Genomic DNA, 21,955 nt, shown 5'->3' with positions numbered 1-21,955 from the left:
ACGACTCTTGATTTCAGTTCAGGTCATGATCTCACGGTTCGTGGGGCTCTGTGTTGAGTGTGGAGCCTGCCTGGGATTCTCTCTCCCCCTCTCTCTGCCCCCTCCCCCACTTGCACTCTCTCAAAATAAATAAACATTAAAAAAAATAGAGTACACTTTATTTTTAACAGAAAATATTTTATCTCGCTTGATAACCAATTTTATTTCCCAGAGGGACTGGCTATGAACACCTCTTGGCTATTGGAAAAATCAAATCCATCATTAAAAGACAGAGCGTTTACCATGGATGAGATAGAAACGTAACAGGGTTATGCTGACTTTGAAGACCCTACACAGAACTGCAAAGTATTTGAAATACATTGAATGCAATACATTGACTGAATGATTTGCTCATTATTTGCCAGTTGCTGGAGAGAGGTTGGAGCTATGGCTGCTGGACTAAGTTGAGAGATACCACGAAAGAGAAGAGGATCCCGAGAGATGTTGCAAGTTCTGACAGGTAGCAGCTTCACCTATGGGGAGACAGGCTGGGTGAGTCAGGAAGGACGCCCTCAGGATGTGGATCATCGCTGGTACTCTCATTGTTCTTTTTCCGTATTCTTCACTATTCTTATTATCATTTTACTTAGGTTCAATGTAATTTTGTAAGGCTAACTCGAACCACCATGTAATTCTTAAAGGGGATTTTGATAAGGTTTCCAAGCAGTGTTGCACAGGTTTCTCATGTTCCCTGCCCTCATTACTTTTACAATCTGATTTGAAGTCATTGCCCATCCTGGAGTTTCAGCAGACCAACTGGGCTCCAGGTACAGAGAAAAGGGCAATCTTTAGGTAGCAAAGGGCTTCCCTGTCTAGTTTCTGGCTCAGAGAAGCACAAATATCCACTTTTCATGTGTATCAGATCCAGAATCATCTGTAAGAGCTGGGCTGACTTCAGGAGCAGATGATTTTTCCCTTTCATCTCTAACAAATAATGGTGCTTAGAGCAATGCGTGTTTACCGGTAACAAATTCCACCAATGGGTGTGGTTGAAAAGTTGAGTGCTGTGGACCGAGTGGCTTCAGCTATTGTCTACAGCATTTCCTCCCTTGTCTGGGAGTTTCTGGCTCCTCCGGCAAGGGCAGTTGCAGACCCAAATAAATGTCTGGGTTTTCTTACTCAAGGTTGAGGAGGTGAGGGCGGCGGGGCAGTGGGGGCGGTGGTGGAGCAGGCTTTCTGGCAGGGATTGCACTAGGGGGCAAGTCTATCTTTAAAACAAAGTAAACTGGGGCCACCCGTCTCAGCAGCTAAATGATTTCCTGGTTGATAGGAGGTGAGGACAAGATGAATGGCTCTGGGAAAAGAAACTGTGAGGAGAGAAAGGAAGAAGAAAAATGAGGGAAGCATTGAGGAAGGCTTATGAGCCAGAAGAAACGTAAAGGTAGACGATTTGCTTTTTCAGTTTGGAGCGGAGACAGGAAGATAATCCCTTGGTCCTCAAATAGTAAGAGCCCTGGGGTCTGTTCTTCCCTGGGAGTCCCCGGCGATGATACTGAGCCCCTAGGGAAAGACAGCTAGCTTGCCTGAGGTTTCCAAATCCCGTCTTGTGGTGAGAGGCTGAAGACTGTCAGGGCCAGAATCAATACCTGTCGTGTACACATCAGAGGTGGTGCCCTCAGATAGGATTAGGCTGTCTGACCATCGTTTGTCATGGGTGTTTCTCTGCAAATGTTGTATGGTTATCAGTCCAGTTCACCTGATTTTTTTCTTTTTTCTTTTTTTTTTTAAAACAAAACTGCAGGCCATCTTTGAGAAGACCTCAGCCTAAACGGTGGAAATACATAGATTCATTTGTGCCTTGAATTCACACGTAGCAAAAACAGCACACACCAGCAGCGGCTTGTCCTCTGTCCCCATCCATTAGGATTATGATAAATGAGGTCGGAGGAAGGCTGGGTCTGGGTGGTTCCATTTGTGTGTTGGTTTCTTCCTGTCCTCTGGGTTTTGGGTCACCTGCTGCTCTGTGTCAGTAGCAGAGTACTGGGTCACATCCGGCACTGTCTAGGTTTTATGGGTCACTCTCTTGAATGAAAGCTTGATTTTCCACAGAAGAGAATGCTGTCTCCGGCAATTGTTCAAAATGTAGCATCTCAAATGTAGACCCTTCAACTGTGTTTACATGCCTTGTGCAGGCTCTTTCTTTTCTTAGCTTTCAATTCTTCAGATATGGAATATACTGGAGATGTGACTCCTTTGTTGTTCAAGGGTGATTTGAATATCGTCTTGACTGATGTGCATGCACAACTTGCCTGTGACCAGGGCTGTGGTGGCAAGGGCTGTAGAGACATCTGTGACTTTTGATGGAAGGAAGCAGTTTCTTACTGAGAGTCACCGACTCCTTAACTCCCTCTAGTCTGTCTGTGAGTTCCATGTTGCCTTCATGACTGCTCAGCTCAGCTGAATACTGTCCTCTTGCTATTTAATTAAGATTTTGTTGTTTTTTGAAACCCTATAAATGTGTAATCTCTGTGTCTCTGTCTCTCTCTCTCACATACACATGTAACAGTGAATGACTCATAAATATGAAAAGTAAAATTTTGAATTTTAACTCCGGAAAATCAACCTGATTGATAAAGTACTGATATAATATTTCCAAAGTGGAAATTCATGAAGAAAATAGATTCTTAGGCACTTAGTAATACCAGGAACATTTTACCAGCATTGTCTCATTTAACTTCTAACAACTTTTAAAGACAGGGTATGCTTTATTGTAGCAATCAAGCAATTGTAACTTGCCAAGGCCACGGTAAGCACGGGGCCAGGCCAGGGGCCTGCTGATGTCCCACACTGTTAATTATTCTCTATGCTGAGCTTTAGCTACTTTGCAGCTATTTATTGCATTAAATTCATAATCCCGCTTTCATCATAGTAAAAACAGTAATAATCACACAACAGAACTATTTGCAGTGGCCTCTGGCCAAGGCCATTTGATCCAGAGTCAAAACCTCATATTTGTACAGTGCTTTTACTTTGTCAAAATCTAATAAGGGTGGTTTTCATACCTGAGGACAATCAAACTGATGTCTATTTAGTATAGTAACATATCAAATTATTAATGGCATATATATTTTAGTCTGTTCCTATGCTTATCATTCTGTTTTAGAAAGTTGGGGGCTCAAAAATGCTGTAGAAAAATTTCTTCTCCAAGGACAGGAGATGGCTAGGTGTCCCTTTTAAAGGCAACGCTTCTTAGTGAGAGAGTGGAGATGAGAATTCATGTCCCTAACTGAGAGTTTATTGTCCTTTCTAATAACACCACACAATCTGGTGTCTATCTAAAGGCGTGGGTTCCTTGTCTATTAATAGCTCTACTATTAATAATGTGCAGTGACTGGATATGCCAAGATTTTGCTGGTGTTTTGGAGAACTGAAAAGGTTTCCGAGTTATATCTAGAAAGTCTTTGGAATTTTTTCAACATGCTATGTGACTGGCAGCTGAAAATATGACAAGTAGGAAGGAAACGAGAATGCATCGACAATCTGTTATTTGCTAGACCTATCAGTAGGCACTTTTTCTATAATAACCTTGTGAAACTGATATTAACTCTACTTGGTAGGGGATGAAAGGTCAGAGAAATTAGTAATTGCTCCCAAGTTGTACCCTAAGAGTGTTTGAATCTAGTCTGTCCAATACCGAAGCTTTTACACTTTTAGTTCCTTGCCGCCATGTAGTTTGAAAAAATCAAATACATAGCATTTCGTGCCTGGACCACCTCAGCAAGAAAACTGGGCACTCACTGAAGTAACATACACTAAAAATAAACACCCCTCTTCCTCCCACGAGCTTCCCAAGGTTGCAGAGAGAAACACTGGAGGTCTCCTAAGCATAGGAATGCTGCCTACAGTAATCTAACATCAGAGAATATCATTCAGATCACTTTTTTTTTCTTTTCTGAGTTTCTCTCTCGGATCCCATATATATTTTTGAAGTTTTTTGTGATGGAAATTTTCAAGCATACACTACAGTAGAGAGAACAGTATATTGAAGAACTGGGTACCTGGACCTGGCTTCAATAATTTCTGCCTTAGGGCACCTGGGTGGCTCAGTTGGTTAAGCATCTGACTCTTGATTTTGACTCAGGTCATGATCCCAGGGTCATGTGATGGAACCCTGAGTTGGGCTCTGTGTTGAATGTGGAGCTTACTTGAGATTCTCTCTCTCCCTCTCCATCTGCCCCTACCCCACTCTCTCTTTTTTTTTTTCTTTCTCTCTCTCAAAACAATAATAGTTCATGCCCTAGTTTTATGCTCTCTATATACTCTATATATGTTGGCATAAATTATGGATGGTGTGTCTGCATTTGATGGTGAGTAGATAATGGACCATACATATGCTTTTTACCTTTTAGGCCCTAGTCCTTTTTTTTTTTTTTAAAGATTTTTTTTTTTTAATGTTTATTTATTTTTGAGACAGAGAGAGACAGAGCATGAACGGGGGAGGGGCAGAGAGAGAGGGAGACACAGAACCGGAAGCAGGCTCCAGGCTGTGAGCCATCAGCCCAGAGCCCGACGTGGGGCTCGAACTCATAGACCTCGAGATCGTGACCTGAGCTGAAGTCGGACGCTTAACCGACTGAGCCACCCAGGCGCCCTTAGGCCCTAGTTCTTATCCCAGTACAGGATGGATATTTTTTCCTCCATTACAAAGTCTTAATGGGTTATCAGTAACGACATCTTAAAGAGCATAATGAGAGACACCATAAACCAGCTATCAAAATAAGGTACAGTAGGAATATAAATATTTCACCTTGGAAACAAAGCAAGGTCAAGAGAAGAGCATGAGGACTCTGAAGATTAGGAGCATGAAAACAAAAGGCCATTTGGAGCCATTCTATTCCCATGGGTGCATGGGTGTTGCTTCCATTCAGGGTTGTTGGGAAGGGCACTGGTAGGGCCGGGCTATCAGGATGAGATCACTGGATTACCTGAGACACGACTGTCCTTTGCCACATGGAGCATTTGTCTTCAGTATTGAAGCTCATCTGCCTTTAGGGAAATGGAGACTCAAGGAAAGAAATGTGTTATACTGTCATTTTTCTTAAATTTTTCAATGTTTATTTATTTTTGAGAGAGATAGAGTGTAAGCAGGGAGGGGCAGAGACGGAGGGAGACACAGAATCCGAAGCAGGGTCCAGGCTCTGAGCTCTTTGCGCAGAGCCTTACGTGGGGCTGGAACCCACGAACCATGAGATCATGACCTGAGCCAAAGTTGGATGCTTAACTGACTGAGCCACCAGGTCCCCGATATACTGTCATTTTTCAATTATCCACATAAATGCTTGAGAACAGAGGCATGGATTATAGAAAATGAGGAAGGTATTGCCATACTTAGATTTGTCTGTGAGGTGTGTCTATCCTGGAAATTCCCTTTAAAAAGCATAGAAGGCCATTCTGTTATAGTCCGTCTCTGTTGGAGCTGCCTTCTTGTGCCACCAACCTTCAGCCACACACCTTCCCTGCTCCCCTCTCTGTCTCCTCCTCTGGTATTACCTTAATGGCACGGTTTCAGAAAGCCCTGGTTCTTACACTATATACACATTTAAAATATTGGCAAAATTGGAATTAGGCAGATGAGATTCTAAGAGTTCAGCTGGGATTTTCCAAAGCAATCCAGTTAACAGACTTGAAAGCATTTGTTACAAGTCTGCTCTCAGATACAATTACTGAAGACCTTAGATATCATAGACCTCCTGGCCCATTTTCCTTGGCAACAGGGGTTCCAGCTCTATCAAAAACTTCCTTTCATCGGGCGCCTGGGTGGCGCAGTCGGTTAAGCGTCCGACTTCAGCCAGGTCACGATCTCACGGTCCGTGAGTTCGAGCCCCGCGTCAGGCTCTGGGCTGATGGCTCGGAGCCTGGAGCCTGTTTCCGATTCTGTGTCTCCCTCTCTCTCTGCCCCTCCCCCGTTCGTGCTCTGTCTCTCTCTGTCCCAAAAATAAATAAAAAACGTTGAAAAAAAAAATTTAAAAAACTTCCTTTCAGCTCGGTTTTCACATGATAATAAGTCTGTTTCACGACTTTGTTCTGTCTGCTGGCCCCTCCCACCCTGGTACTGGGAAGGTTTTCTTCCTGACATTGTCCTCACGACAAATTGTCGGAAGAGAAGATAAGGTTTTCTTTAACAGCAATAGCCTAGTACACTGCACAGGTGTCTGTATTTATGCATCCCATGCAGGGGGGAAAAAGCTTGTTCTAACCTTCTTGCGAATTCAGAATCCAACCCCAAACCAATTAGTCCTTCACTTCACTTGTGTAGACCCAGCATACTTTTCTTTGAGGACTCAATTTTATTAAAAAAGCATAGCACAGGACTTAGGGACACAGTGATTTCCCCATCTCAAATCACCTGGTACTGTTTTTATTTCACTGCTTCTGTTTCTTTCCTGCATAAGTACGTGTGATTTTCTGGATTTGTCCCAATTTTAGTTCAAACAGTGCAGTCACCACATTTACAGGTGATACTAAGTAATATAAAATATTTTGCGTCCACACTGAAGAGAATTGCCTCTGTGTAGATGAAATAATGAATACAATAAGAATAATAAAAACCAGTATTTATTATGTGTTTACTCTTTACCAGCACTGTATTGAGTGATTTACTACATTACCTCTTCTATCTTCAAAATATCCTTACTAGGTAAAGTCTATTATAATCCTCACTTTACAGAAAGGGAGCATCGAAGCTTAATGGGTTTAGTTGACGTACCTCACAACAGAAGAGTGGAGCTGGGGTTTGAGCACAGGGAGAATGGTTACCCTGAAACACAAGCTGTGGCACGTGGGCATGCGTGCACACACACACACACACACACACACACACACACACACACACAAAGCAGCTGCTGAACATGGACCCAAGGCAAGATAGCCTTGAGCAGAGGAGCTGTGCCTGAGAGTGAAACTGTGGGGATAAAAATAGGGAAAGGCGTGAACATGGTTGGTTGGGGTTGATCAGAATGGGCCCATGGGGCAAGATCACTTTGAAGGAAGTTAAGGAGGTGAGAAAATAGTGGTAGATATGAGAGGAGGGGTGGTCAGTGGATTAGGTAAATAAAGGTAATGGAGGAGATTTCAAGTCCAAACAAGAAGCTGGGGACAGATGGGGACAATGGAAACATCTCTAGGCTCCCTCACATACTTTAAGAGAAATGGTGGTCAGTTGCTTTGCTTTTTAATAGCAACATGCTTATCATATAGACTAATGGGAGGCTTATACAGCATCCTGTTTCTGGAGGCTTCCATCTCTCTGATGGGTTAGAATTGGGTTTGTTCCTCTTTACCCACTGTTTTGATCTGCGGCGTTTTCTTCCCATTGTACTTTTCTTCTAGACACCTGAGATTTATTGAAAGAAGTGAAGCCCATCTATGCTTTTGAATTTGATGTCTAATATTAATTGCCGCATCTTACGAATTATAAATTATTCTTTTTTCAAAGGCTTACTTGAAACATATTAGAGATCTAATGTATATAAAGATAGAACCTTGTATACAGGTATCCTGTACAGTCAGTCCTGAGATTTTATGATTTAACATGTGCTTGACATATTCAATGAAAGGGTTTATCTGCCATGGTTTTATTGGAGCAGATAACTTATCTTTTTTAAGGTACATTTTACCGTGGAGCCAGGATATTTGCTACTAAGGTAGAATGTCATACTTAAAGCAATGTCTAAATAGGAAAGAATAATATTTGCACACAGGCAATGTGGTATATAATTGTATTTAGGGCTGAATTATATTCTGAAACACATTCTATAACATAAAACCTAGCACATTTAAAAATCATTTTTACCAAATTCTTAAATAATACCTGTTTACCTTTAAAATCTTGATCTGTTTCTCTGGAGACAAATTATTATTCTTTTAGTTGTTGAGCCTTCTGATCAAACAAATTCTTTTCCTGTTTCACTATAGTCATGTAAAATATTTTACTTCAAAGGAAAAATGCTATGAATTTATAGTGATTTCAGAATTTAAAAATCTGTTTCCTATTTTGTTGATTAAGACAGAGGAGCATTGATTGTGAATAAGGAATATGCTATGTTGAAAACAAAATTAAGGATCCTGATGTTTCTGTGCCAGATAGCACAAAAACTAAAAACACCACAGGAATTTTTCAACATTATTAACCTCTTGACAATGTGTGGGTCGTATAAAGGACAAATGAATGTTTTGAAGGGACCGAGAATGCCTATTTTAACCGACTGTCCAATCACTGTAGATAAATATTTGTGTTCCTGGAGATTATTAGATTTTTATCAAAGCAAATTGAATTGGAAACAGGGCATGTATTAAGTCATTGGTGCTTATTGTCTAATTCTTTTTCCCATAGAAGTTTCTATGCACTGAAAGAGCACTAAGTCATCGGTTAGACATACCATGTAATGATTCTTATCATATCCAGACAAAATAAAAGCCTTTTAAGAAGCTACTTCACAAGACAACTGCATAGCTTTCCTCACAGGAACTTGTTAAACAAATAATGATTATTAAAGCTTTTGGGTCAATCGCTTACACCAGTTTAACAAGAACAATTCCAAAACGTCTAGCCCATTCCACATTCCATGTGACTAACTATGGTATCCAGAGCTTGGAAAATATCCAGGCAACTCAAAGTAGCTTTTCTCAAATGCTTTCTGGACACTGGATTTTAAGGAAAGTGATATAATTAGGTTTACAGAGAAGAGTCTTCAAGGCATGCCCCTTATCAATCCTATAAATGGTCTCAATTATACCCGAAAGTTGTCTAAAAGTACCCAAACGTGAAAACCTCGCAGCTTTAGTCCCTATCTATATTGGTGTTGGCAAACGCATAGATTGATGTGGACATTTATTTGTATTTAGTGAGACAGATATACTAGCAGTTTTGCACAAGCCTCCAATAGAGGCCACGGTGAATTGGAATGATTAGCTTCTAAAAATGTGTTCAGATTAACCATTCCTTTATGCTTATCATCATGGCATGTTTGGGGTAGACATAAGAAAGAAGATTTATAGTGGAAAGGTAGGCACAAGAGAGGAGGACAGGAACTGAGTCAGACAAGAAGGACTTTGGTGGGTTTGGGGTCAAGGCGGATAGGAGCAGCAGTTACAATATCCGGCACGCAAAAGCTCGAGTGCAGGGAGAGAGAGGGAGAAGACCAGCTGGTTCTTTAGGTCCCTGTCTCTTGTAAGCAGGGTCTGGAATCCAGAACTTTGGAACTGAGTCAAAAACTCAAGATAAGGGATTTACAATAAAGTGTCAGTAACTCAGCAAACAGAACCAGAGGCCTAGGACACCAGCACTAACAGGCCAGTAATGCAAGGGACATACATTTCCTGCTTAGACCCCAAACTTGTAACGATTTCGGGAAGCTCAGCGTTTTATTCTGTTCATTCAATTTATATTTACTAGGCACCTGTGATGTGCCAGGTGCTGTATGAGCAGCAGAGGCTATTCCTGAACTAGATAGACAGATGATCTCATTTTTTAAAGGAGACATACAATAAGCCGGTAAATAATGAAATGAACAAAGAAATCTAGAAGAAAATAAATGCCACAGTAAGTCTGAGAATGTGAGGAAGCTGTTTTAGGGAAGAGGGGTAGAGAAAACCTCTCCAAAGAAGTGATTTTTGACCACCGAGAGTGAAGGTTGAGAAAGGGTAGACATTTGAGGAGCTGGAGGGAGAACCTTGTGGAATGACCTGGAGGGGAAAAGGACAAAAGGAAGAGGATTTTAAGAATAGGGAGCAAAGGAGAGGGTGGAGTGAAATGGGGGATAGAGAAATTGACAAGAGCTGGATCATACAGTTGGAGGGGAAAAGCATTTGGCTAGGGTAAGGCATGGGCCAAGTAGTCGAATGACCGCTTTGAAGTAATTCACTGTTTCTATAGTTGTAAACCAGAAAACAGGTCAGGAACTCCTGAAAACTCTGCCCATACATTGTGAAGAACTTCCTGAGGAAGTTTCCTAAATTGGACACCAAGTATGAAGCGGACCCCTGGTGCCGGATCTTGGTGTGCAAGTGAGTTTCTGAAGGGCCCGGGGTTAAAAATTAACTCCAGGGCAAAGCACTGCAGTCCAAAACACTGGTGGTAGTAGCCAGAGGGTTTTTTCTTTGGATGACGAAACTGATGGGGCAGGATGGTGAGTCACCCAGCGTGGGCTGGTGTGAAGCAGGGAAGCAGAGCATAATGTGGGTTAGCCTGGGAGGCACATGGATAAATAGTAAAATGGAAGAAACGCAGAAAGCATCATCGTTCATGTGATTTCCTTCCCTCTACAGAGTCAGAGAAGTCACAGGTCCCCTGAGGAGGTCTTTCAATTGGTTAACCACATACTATGCCCTTCCTGTGAATTTTTTAGTTAGTACAAAAATATGCTGATAATAATAGCTAAGAAAAGTAGTGGCAACATCTTGATTCTTCTTCCGGGTTAAACTGGGTCTCCCCCAAAGATCTGCCGAGGTCCTTATCCTCAGTACTTCAGAATGTGATCTTTTTTGGAAATAGGGTCATTGCAGATGTCATTAGTTAAATTAAGGTGAGGTCATGTTGGAGTATGGTGGGCTCTTAATCCAACCTGACTGGTGTCCTTGTTAGAAGAGGCAACTTGGACACAGAGACGGTGCAGAGATGGCCATGTGAAGACACAGACACACAAGGAGAATGCCATGTGAAGAAGGAGACAGAGGTTGGACTGATGTTTCTCTAAGCCAAGGAATGCCAAGAATTCCTGACCATCACGAAGCTAGGACAGAGGCATGGAGCAGATTTCTCTCAGCGCCCTTAGAAGGTACCAACCCTGCTGATCCCTTGATCTCAGACTTTTAGCTTTGAGGACTGTGGAAGAATAAATTTCTGCTGTTTTAAACCACCCAGTATTTATTTGTACAGCAGCCCTGAGAAATGACTACAGTGCCTTCTCATTCTTCTGTTTGACTCTCTTCCACCATTGTCCCTTTTGCACTATTATCCGTTAAGACCAAGTTACTTTTCCTACCACTTGTGCTCTTTCTGCCAAGAATATCCTCATTCCCTTCTTTGTCTGTTTTAAAATAATTTTAAATAATTTTAAATAATTATTTTGAATAATTTTAAAATAATTTAAAATAACTCAAAAATTTTTAATGTTTGGGGGCACCTCGGTGGCTCAGTCTGTTGAGCAATGGACTCTTGGTTTCGGCTCAGGTCATGATCTCCCGGTTCATGGGTTCCAGCCCCACGTCTGGCTCTGCACTGACAGTTGCAGAGCCTGCTTGTGATTCTCTGTCTCCCTCTCTCTCTGCCCCTCCCCCACTATCTCTCTATCTCTTTCTGTCAAAAATAAACATTCAAAAATTTTTGATGTTTGGTTATAAAATATTTCAAGCATACACAGAAAATAATATAACAGATTCCGTTTTCTCAACATCTCGATTTATCAGATGACAACTTTTTTTCCATATTTGCTTCAAATCTTTCCTTTTTTACCCTAAAAAGGAAATATTACTGATAAAGTTAATGCCTCCTCTCTTCCTACACACTTCCACTTCCCTGTTCTCCACAATGGTTGTTCTTCTTTAATTGTAAAGTAGCTTGCAGAACATCTTGAACATCACCCAGGCCAACTCAACAACTCTGTCTCCTGTTCCCACAGTATTTTATACACAACTTATGTTAAGTAATGATCATACTGTATTTTTGTTTTTTTGGTTTTTTTTAATTTTTTTAAATGTTTTTATTTATCTTTGAAGGAGAGAGAGACAGAGCATGAGTGGGAGAAGAGCAGAGAGAGAGGGAGACACAGAACTTGAAGCAGGCTCCAGGCTCTAAGCTGTCAGCAAAAAGCCCCATATGGGGCTTGAACTCACGAACTGTGAGATCATGACCTGAGCGAGCTGAAGACAGACGCTTAACTGACTGAGCCACCCAGGCACCCCGATCATATTGTATTTTGATTGTAGTCTTTTTCTCTATAAGAAAAAGCAAATGGTCATTTTCTTTTTTTAATTTTTTTTAATGTTTATTTATTTTTGAGAGAGAGAGAGAGAGGGAGACACAGAATCTGAAGCAGGCTCCAGGCTCTGAGCCATTAGCACAGAGCCTGAGGCAGGGCTCAAACTCACAAACGGTGAGATCATGACCTGAGCCCAAGTCAGAGGCTTAACCGACTGAGCCACCCAGGCGCCCTGTCACTGGTCATTTTCAATCATTATCTGGTGCCTACACAATGTTTAGCTCTTGGTTAAACAATTTTAATTACATAATGTCTGCATGAGAGCATCTGGCCCTCAGAAGAGCCCTGTGCTTATCAGGACTGGAATTGTCAGTCTTTTTTTTTTTTTTTTTTTTCCTGGAAATTGAAACAGAATTTTGCTTGTGTCATGCGCTAGGTGATGTGACTTGTCCACAATTCTCCCTTCCCTCCTCATCCTTGCTGTGGTGTATCCTGTGTGGAGTATGTTCTCTGCCCCCTGGGGTTGGGCTTGACCATATGATTCGTTTTGGTCAGTGGAATGAACGTAGGCACAAGTGACAGTGTGTCAGTTCCAAGCTGAGGCTTTGGGAGGTTTGTGTGTTTCTGCTTTCTGCTCTGTGGCTCTGCCATTCTCGAGGAAAACAGATGAAAACATGCTGCAAACGGCGGCCGGTCCCAGAATACGGAGACACCTGACTCTACCCTGAAGGCTAGCTGGAACCAAGCCTCGTGGAGCCCCAGCAAATGTACAGACTTGTGAGCAAAAGTCAATGCTTTCTGATGTAGGTCCCTGAGGTTTGGGGTGGGTGTTCCCATCAGAGTGGGAACCTTGTTGTTACACCTGACTAGTTGGTGGTAGGGCCAGACTAGAACACACACTGTCTGACTAGTAATCTGGTGTCTTGCTACAACTATCCTGTTATTCATCTAGGGATTCAACAAATATTTATCACATTTTACTATGGAAAACAGCACCACACACCACAAAAACTGAAAACAAAGAGACTATAGTCTCTGGCCTCACAAAGAACAGATTTCTAATAAGGAAAATAGACAAAAACAAGTCAATTTAAACCCGAATATGATGACAAATTCTTATAATAGCACAAAAGTCTTTCTGAGAGAGAATAATGGGTGGGGTGAAGGACTGGAGAGGATGACCTTTATGGTGGCTAAGGTAGGGCTTTTGGAGATGCTAGTGAAGTTGAGCGAGCATATCTTTCTCTCCCTCGAATGGTCTCAGATAACAGCTTCACTTTCTTCATTTTCCTTTATTTGCATAGTGTCTGTCCAACTGTGTGCCCGTGCTCTGGGCTGACTAGGTGTCCTTGGTTTGCATCCTGTGTTCAGAGAGCTATTGGGTTGTTTCGTAAGTTCTTACAGAAAGAGCGAGAAGGGCTTCATTTTCCCTTTTCCGAAGGGAAAAATCACATCCCCTCCCCAGAACAACAGGCCGACGTCTCCGGCTGTGAATGCAATCTGATTTCTCTCAGGTGAGAGGTATTCTGTAGATGGAAAGTCAAAGGAAAAATGTGACTTTAGCAACACTGTAGGGACTGTGGTCAGTGCTGAGCTTATAAAGGCCTTTGTTTTCCATGTTTTGATTGGCCCCGGGAGGAGCCCGGAGCAGCCCGCACACCCATCTGTATCCATGTTAGTGGGACTGAAAACTGCTGACACAGGATTGCAGATCAGGGCCTGCGGCTTGCCAGGGTAAACTTGTGCAATGCACTGTACATCCCTCCTTACAACACTGCCTCTTTTGTCGCTTAAACAGAGGCTGTTAAGAACACGGGTCATTAAAGAGAGCTTTAGGAAAGCAGGGAACATTCTCCAATATTGTGGCTCTAGGCAATCCTCATAAAGTTTCAGCAGCTCTTGACGAAGTGAAGCATTCATGAATGACTAACAATAGTTTGAGAATCATAATCCAAATTGATCAGAAGCAAGTAAATATTTCAAAATATAGCTTCTGAATGTCAAAACAAGTCTATTATTGTGGAGACTTGGATGAAGATTAAGTATTTTTTTTTTTTTTTGAATGTATATAAATATCACAAGTAAGAAGGTTTTCAAAGCTTCAATTGGCCTGGGAATCTCTAGCTTACAGATGGAAGCACAAATTCAGACACTGATTTTGAGGATTTCTTTTTCAAATTTTCAATACATAAAAAGTGCAACTGTAGGAATAAGGAGGGGGAAAGGTTCCTATTCTACCAGCCAGAGAAGAATGTGGTTAACATTTTAAAGCTGTTTCTGCTAGCATTTTTTCTACAAGTACTTCTTAAATATTTGAGCTCATACATACATGTAGTTTTATTCATACACTTTCTTTCACTTTTGTTATTCTTTAAATGTTTTTTTTTAATGTTTATTTATTTTTGAGAGAGAGAGAACACAAGCAGAGGAGCGGCAGAGAGAGGGGGAGACGCAGAGTCGAAAGCAGGCTCCAGGCTCTGAGCTGTCAGTGCAGAGTCCCACATGGGGCTTGAACCCGCACCTGGGAGATTATGACCTGAGCGTTAGTCGGACACTTAACCGACTGAACCGCCCAGGCGCCCCTCTTTTGTTACTCTTTAGAAGAGATCACAGACTGGCCGACTGTGGGCCAAATCTGGTGCGCTGAGTGGACACAGCCACATTCATTCATTCACTCACAGAATTGTGGATAGCTGTGTCATGCTGCAAGGGCAGAATGGGGTAGTCTCAACAGAGCCCATGTGGCCCACAAGGCCTAAAGTATTTGCTCTCAGGGCTTTACAGAAACAGCTCGCTAACCCCTAGGATAGATGATTAGATTCACACATGAACAACTGTAAGGCTCTTGTAAACATATACTAAAAGGTTATGTATCCATTGATACTTCTGCCAGCATTTGTCTGATGAGACTACCTTCTCCACCTAAACATGAGTTCGGGGGCGCCTGGGTGGCGCAGTCGGTTAAGCGTCCGACTTCAGCCAGGTCACGATCTCGCGGTCCGTGAGTTCGAGCCCCGCGTCGGGCTCTGGGCTGACGGCTCGGAGCCTGGAGCCTGTTTCCGATTCTGTGTCTCCCTCTCTCTCTGCCCCTCCCCCGTTCATGCTCTGTCTCTCTCTGTCCCAAAAATAAATAAAAAACGTTGAAAAAAAAATTTAAAAAAAAAAAAAAATTAACATGAGTTCGTACTGACGTTTCCAACTGCAATCCATTACCACTCGTATCATGTTAGCACCCCCGCCCCCAACTCTTGCTTATCTGGATGCTCACGCTCCAACAGCGAGTAAACTTGCTCCCACCGTCTGCCAATTCCAATATACGTGTATAGCCGTATCAGAATCGTTAACCCCTGGGGCGTCTGGGCGGCTCAGCTGATTAAACAACCAACTCTTGACTTCGGCTCAGCTCATGAGCTCGCAGTTCATGGGACTGAGCCCCGCATCGGGCTCTGGGCTGACCGTGTGAAGCCTGCTTGGCATTCTCTCTCCCTCTTTCTCTGCCCCTCTCCTGCTCACACTCTCTGCCTCTCTCCCTCTCTCTTTCTCAAAATAAATAAATAAATAAACATTTAAAAAAGAAAAGAATCGTTAACCCTTGTTCCTGTGGCAAAAGACTTCATCAACTGGAGTAGAGTCCTTATGCACAGTACCTTTTACTGTGAGTCAGAGACCCCACTCATTTCCAAATGTATTTGGTTTGTCCACTGATTTTTAACTCTTATTTTATTGCATTTCCTGTCTAGGTTTGCCTCTTGTTCCTGGTTGTCAGTCACGATGTTGACATAGTGATAAAGGGAACAGGTGGTATATGTGGGAGAGTTTCAAATTCTTTGAGGTCATAAAATGTATGTGTATGTGCATGTATTTATAATAAAGCCTTGATCAAGCAGAAAAGCTGATATTAGACTGCAGGTAGAAAATGGTATGAAAAATGTCTATGCATAATTAATCCCACCAATATATGTAAAAAGGTAAAGTTGGATGAATGTTGTGGGCTTTATAATAAAATATTTCTCTCCCTTTAAATCTAATGTTCTCAGGGCACGTGTAGGCTCAGTCCAGTGGGTATTCAACTCTTGGTTTAGGCTGAGGTCATGATCTCACGGTTTGTGGGATCAACCCCCGAGTTGGGCTCCGCCCTGACAGTGTGGAGCCTGCTTGGGATTCTCTCTCTTCCTCTCTCTCTCTCTCTCAAAGTAAGGAAATAAGCTTAAATTTTTTTCTGATGTGCAGGGCACCTGGGTGGCTCAGTCGGTTGAGAGCCCGTCTTCAGCTCAGGTCATGATCTCACGGTTTGTGGGTTTGAAGCCCACATCCGACTCTGTGCTGACAGCTCAGCCTGGAGCCTGCTTCAGATTCTGTGTCTCCCTCTCTCTCTGTCTCCCTGCCTCTCCCCCACTCATGCTCTGTCTCTCAAAAATAAATAAATGTTAAAAATCTTTTTTAATTTTTGATGTTCTCAGCAAAATAAGTGCAACTTCTGTACCATTAATGTTCTGCCATGACTATTACTTATATTAAATATTATAACGTAAAGATAAGTGTGAGATTTAGTCTCAAAAATCAAGTAATGCAAATATCAAAACATAAACGTTACAGACTTCTCATGTTGAGTCACTTTATACAATGTTCCACAGACCTTCAATTAACAAACAGTTTGGTTATCAGTGAGGCATGTGGCTTTCTTTAGGTAGTCTTTACATTAAAAATATTAATAGTAAAAAGTGAGCACATGTGATTTTGAGATAGCACATTTTAAAATTATCCCCCAAACTTCCTGCTTTTCTTTATGTTCTTTTTACTCATTCTTCTTCTTTTTGGTTCAACTTACTTTCCAGTTCTGTTGGCTGAGTGTCTGACTATTTCAAAATAAAATGTTATCTGTTGCATCAGATTCACAAACTTGTTGAATTTAGACATTAAAATGTTTAGCAAACCTGAACTAGAAGATGACACATTTTGGTGCTTGAATTTATCGAACATTATGGCTAAAAACGCTTTTTAAACAAAGCAGACCAATAAGTAAAAAAATACCAGTTCAGTTTATTGCAAACACATAATAGTAACTTACACTATTGACATATTATTTTTGGTTCACAAAACACACATATATGAGACATAGAGAGCACTTAGCAAATGTTTACTGAATTAAGTTATGCAGGAATGAATGAATTATATCTACCTCAATGCATTCCTGTGTATGTAATATTCCCTCCTCCCCTTAACAATGAGGAATTTGAGGCTCAGAAAAAAGATTAAGTAAATTACTTGAAGTTACACTGCTAATTAAGTGCTAAAGTCAGATACAAATTTAGGTATTTACTATCAGAAGGGTAAGTACCATAGTATCAACAGCCCCTACCCCAGTAGTAAATAGTAGCTGCTCATTAAATACTACTGATGAAAAAAAATTTTCTTTTTTAAATTTTTTAACATTTATTTATTTTTGAGACAGAGAGAGACAGAGCATGAACGGGAGAGGGTCAGAGAGAGGGAGACACAGAATCTGAAACAGGCTCCAGGCTCTGAGCAGTCAGCACAGAGCCTGACGCGGGGCTCGAACTCATGGACCGCGAGATCATGACCCTAGCCAAAGTCGGCCGCTCAACCGACTGAGCCACCCAGGCGCCCCGAAAAAAAATTTTTAAAAATGATGGTGCTAGGTAATTGAAGGGATATAAATTCCACTAAGGAAAATAAAGTGGCATATAATCTGATAAGTGTTCAAATAATAGCTGAAGAAATGACTAGCCGATGATAGCACAAAGCCACATCAGAACTGACAAACCCTGAAACTAAAGAGCTTTGTAGACTTCCTTCCACCTTATTTCACTACCGTATGAAGTGATAGACTTTGGTACTTTGAGCATTTTTGTGGCATTTGGTTTGTTCCTGCAGGAATGCTTTTCATACATTATTTTATACTTCCTTTTATATTATTTATTTAAAACCCCCCTCTCTTTCAAGTATATAACACTAAATTTTCTAGGCCTTAGACCCAAGAGTTTCTCTCTCTCTCTCTTTTTTTTTGTATATATTTCTGAGTATATGGGAGAAGTTCTATTCCTTTTTTTAAATTTTTGATGTCTTTATTCCCCCTGCCCCTGATTTTAGAATCAAATATTGACTGTTATCTCATTTTGAAAGATAAAAATGCCACAAGATAATAATTTAGAAAATGAAAGTTTGAAAAATCACTTCAATTTCTCCTCTACCCACCTCTTTGTATGTAACCACAGTTAACACATGAGTTGTTTTCTTTTTTTTTTTTTTTTTTTCTATGCACTACTATGACTGGGCTCATGATCTATTCATTGACCTAAGTTTGAAACCACATTGATTGTATTAACAAACCCTGCTTCCTACCAACTGACAGGCAGTGCCTAGTTGCTGATACTTTGTTTTTTTTTTTCAACGTTTATTTTATTTTTTGGGACAGAGAGAGACAGAGCATGAACGGGGGAGGGACAGAGAGAGAGAGGGAGACACAGAATCGGAAACAGGCTCCAGGCTCTGAGCCATCAGCCCAGAGCCTGACGCGGGGCTCGAACTCACGGACCGCAAGATCGTGACCTGGCTGAAGTCGGACGCCTAACCGACTGCGCCACCCAGGCGCCCCAACTGATACTTTGTTAAATAGTAGTCTTGAACAAATTATCAGAGGGGAGCTTTTCCCAAATCCCTCCCCCCGCCCCCGCCCCCTTGATTTAGTATCTCAAGTAGCTCATTAATTCATTCCTCCCCTTTCCTCCACTGGTGCTGCCCCAGTGCACAATCAGCTATAGGTGGGGTCTCCAGAATGGTCTCATGTACTTTACTGTCCCATTCTCTGCCTAATTCACCCTCCTCAGTGTCTCAAGTGTAATTTTCCTACAATACAAACCTAATGATCTCCACCTTTTTTCTCCACCTTTGCTATATGCTTGTGTTTTACATCTTAAGTCCAAACTCCTTGAGAAGCTCATACAGACTGTATCAGAGCCTCTGGGATTCAAACTCACATCTTCTCCATCTCCTCTCTGATTCCAACCTAGATGTAGTGGGTATTCCGGATTTGACTTATATTACAACAGAGTCTCATCTCAAATGTGCTCCCTAACTTCTCCAGTGCTATAGCTGGGCATGAGATTCTAGTTGTTAAGCCCAAACAGGAAGCCCCCAAATTTATGAAAGTTAACTCTAAGAGCAGTACTCAATCAACAAGGGATGGAAACCTAAGGATCAGTGTTTTCCCCAACTGTTCTTCTAGAGGACAACTCGGAGATAGATTCTGTATATTCTTTAGACACCAGAATTAAACCCCGGTATCCAAAAGCTGTGATATCAGAAAGGCAGCTTTATACAGACTTCTTCCCCTTCCCCCATTTTCTCTGGTTCCCCACTTGTACTCTGGAGTTATCTCCTTGACCAGGACTTTGCTTTCTGGTACAACTCAAGCTAAGAGATATATGTATGGGAGTGATTTATGAAGAGGAGACCTGGGAAACTGAAGTCTTGGGCAATTTGAGGTTGCTAAGACATTGGCAAGGTATGGGTCAATCATGGGCATTTCTTGCCATTCACATGCCTAGTGATAATAGTGACAATTACAGCAACAGCAGCCTGACAACAGCAAGATAGTCAAGAGCTCAGCCTGCTCAGGGATGAAGGCTACATCACCCCACTAGGATAGAAACCTGGACAAGTAGGAGTAATGGCTGAAGGAGAGGGAAATTTAATATGGGCGGTGGAGGAAGGAGGTGATAAAATAAATATCAGTTATGACTTCGGGACCAGTTGCAGCAATAAAGACTGCAGCTTATTGTAGTAATCTTTATCTATTAAGTCATGTGTAGAAATTGTGGCTGACTACCACCTTGAAGACTCAGCGGCAGTTGGGGCTTACCTAGGGCACAGGTATATCTGAGGGGTACAAAGGACAGACTGTGCGGATTGCTTCTGGACTCCTGACTCACATCCGCTTAGCCTCGTCTCTGATTTCAGTGCACATTCAGTGGGTAGTTTGGCTTACCTCATGCTGACATCTTTTCTCAAGCACTGGCTGTTTTGCACTTTTGCCCCCGGGGACTTTCCAAAGCCACAGTTGCCTTTGGGAAGTCCTCTGTTCCAGCAGGTATGCTCAGTCTGGAAGTATATAGGGATTTATATATCCCACAGTAAATTTCAACTAATGTGGGATATAAGCTGTGGATAAAAATCATCAATTCTCAGGCAAACAATTCCAAAAGGTATTCTCTATCCTCTTTAGAAAATTCCAGTCACAATTGAGTGCCAGTTGCCTATAATTATTTTATTTTATTTTATTTTATTTTATTTTATTTTATTTTATTTTATTTTATTCTGTTTTGTTTTTATTTTATTTATTTATTTTTTTGAAAAGTAGCAAGTATACTTGAGGTGGATACCATTTATTTGAATGTATACATTTTGGTATGTTTGAAAACAATGGTGATGTTCTATAATTATATATTGCATATTTTTATTCATTTTATTCTTTGTGTGTGTGTGTGTGTGTGTGTGTACAATAGTTATTTTAATAATGCATCTGTGCATTTGCTTTGTTTCCACTTTCCCTCGTTCTTCCCTCACTTCTGTTCCCTGCTTACAACTTCTTGCCTCAAGCACTACTTTTGGGAAAATTCAAGCTAAAAAAAAAAAAAATCCTTACATTCCCATATATCTCTGTCCTCTATTTTCTATTCTATTTTATGCTGTCTGTCTTTGCTGCTTCCTTGGTATACGCCAAGGAAATAAATGGAGAAATTCAACAAATAATTGAATAGAACTTCCACAAGATGTAAGCTGCCAAATTGAAAAGGTCCACTAAGCAGTCCAGAGAATGGTTGAAAATAGATTGTTTTGAAGTTTGTCTCCATTGAAAAGTCTGTTTTTATCTCCACATCTGGTGTACAGCTGGTATCCTGAGATTTCTCGTTATTATCCTCTTGTGCCAAAACTTCTATTTCTTATAACCCATGCTTTCTTTCTTGGAGCACTTCCTCAATAGTCTTAGAAAGGATGCATAGGAGGTAATTTTTTTTTTTTTTTTTTTGAATCCTTGAATGTCTGAAGAAGTGTTTATTTTTGCCTTCTATGTGATTGAATGGATATGGAGTTACAGGTCAGAAATTATTTCCTTTAAATATTTGAAGGCAGTATCTTCTGATTTTCAGTGTTATTGAAAAATGCCAAAGCAGTTTTGTTTATCATCCTATATATGTGACCCTCCCCACCCCCGGAAGCTTGTAGAATCTTCTTTGGTTTCCAGTGTTCTGAAGATTCAAATGAAGTGTCTTGATAAAGCTCTGTTGTTTGGTTCTGACCTCTATGCTAAAAATTTCCACGGATGTTTGACAATCCTTGGAAGGCCTTACTTTTTTCAGTTGTCTTTTTTTTTTTTTTTTAATTTTTTTATTTTTGGGACGGAGAGAGACAGAGCATGAACGGGGGAGGGGCAGAGAGAGAGGGAGACACAGAATCGGAAACAGGCTCCAGGCTCCGAGCCATCAGCCCAGAGCCTGACGCGGGGCTCGAACTCACGGACCGCGAGATCGTGACCTGGCTGAAGTCGGACGCTTAACCGACTGCGCCACCCAGGCGCCCCTCAGTTGTCTTTTAAATAAATTAAAAGAAGAAAAGATGGGGACGACTGGATGGCTCAGTCTGTTAAGTATCTGACTCTGGCTCAGGTCATGATCTCACAGCTTGTGGGTTCGATCCCCTCATCATGAGGCTCTGTACTGATGGTGGGGAGCTTGTTTGGGATTCTCTCTCTCCCCCTCTCTCGCTGACCCTCCCCTGCTCACTTTCTCTCTCTTTCTCAGAATAAATTTAAAAAAACAAAAGAAGAAAAAATATAGTCTTTATATTTACTCACATTTATCACATTGATTGCTCTTCATTCTTTTCCTGTAATTCCTGAGCTTTCATCTGACGTCATTTCCTTCAACCTGAAAAACTTCTTCTAGAGCAGACTTGCTGGTAATACATTTTCTAGTTTC

General features: G+C 41.4%; 1 long non-coding RNA gene across 2 annotated transcripts in view; it reads left to right on the top strand.

Annotated features, from left to right (window-relative positions):
- LOC131491831 (uncharacterized) overlaps nucleotides 1-21,955 on the top strand; it is a 166,483-nt gene that overhangs the window by 94,571 nt on the left and 49,957 nt on the right. For both annotated transcript variants that reach the window (XR_009251670.1, XR_009251671.1), the window contains 3 exons: nucleotides 405-531; nucleotides 9,914-10,044; nucleotides 10,622-10,814. This is a non-coding gene — a long non-coding RNA (uncharacterized LOC131491831). The remainder of the gene's footprint in view (nucleotides 1-404; nucleotides 532-9,913; nucleotides 10,045-10,621; nucleotides 10,815-21,955) is intronic.

Source organism: Neofelis nebulosa, chromosome 12, assembly GCF_028018385.1.
Source record: "Neofelis nebulosa isolate mNeoNeb1 chromosome 12, mNeoNeb1.pri, whole genome shotgun sequence".
Taxonomy (NCBI): Eukaryota; Metazoa; Chordata; class Mammalia; order Carnivora; family Felidae; genus Neofelis; species Neofelis nebulosa.
This window is presented reverse-complemented; position numbering and strand designations above follow the sequence as displayed.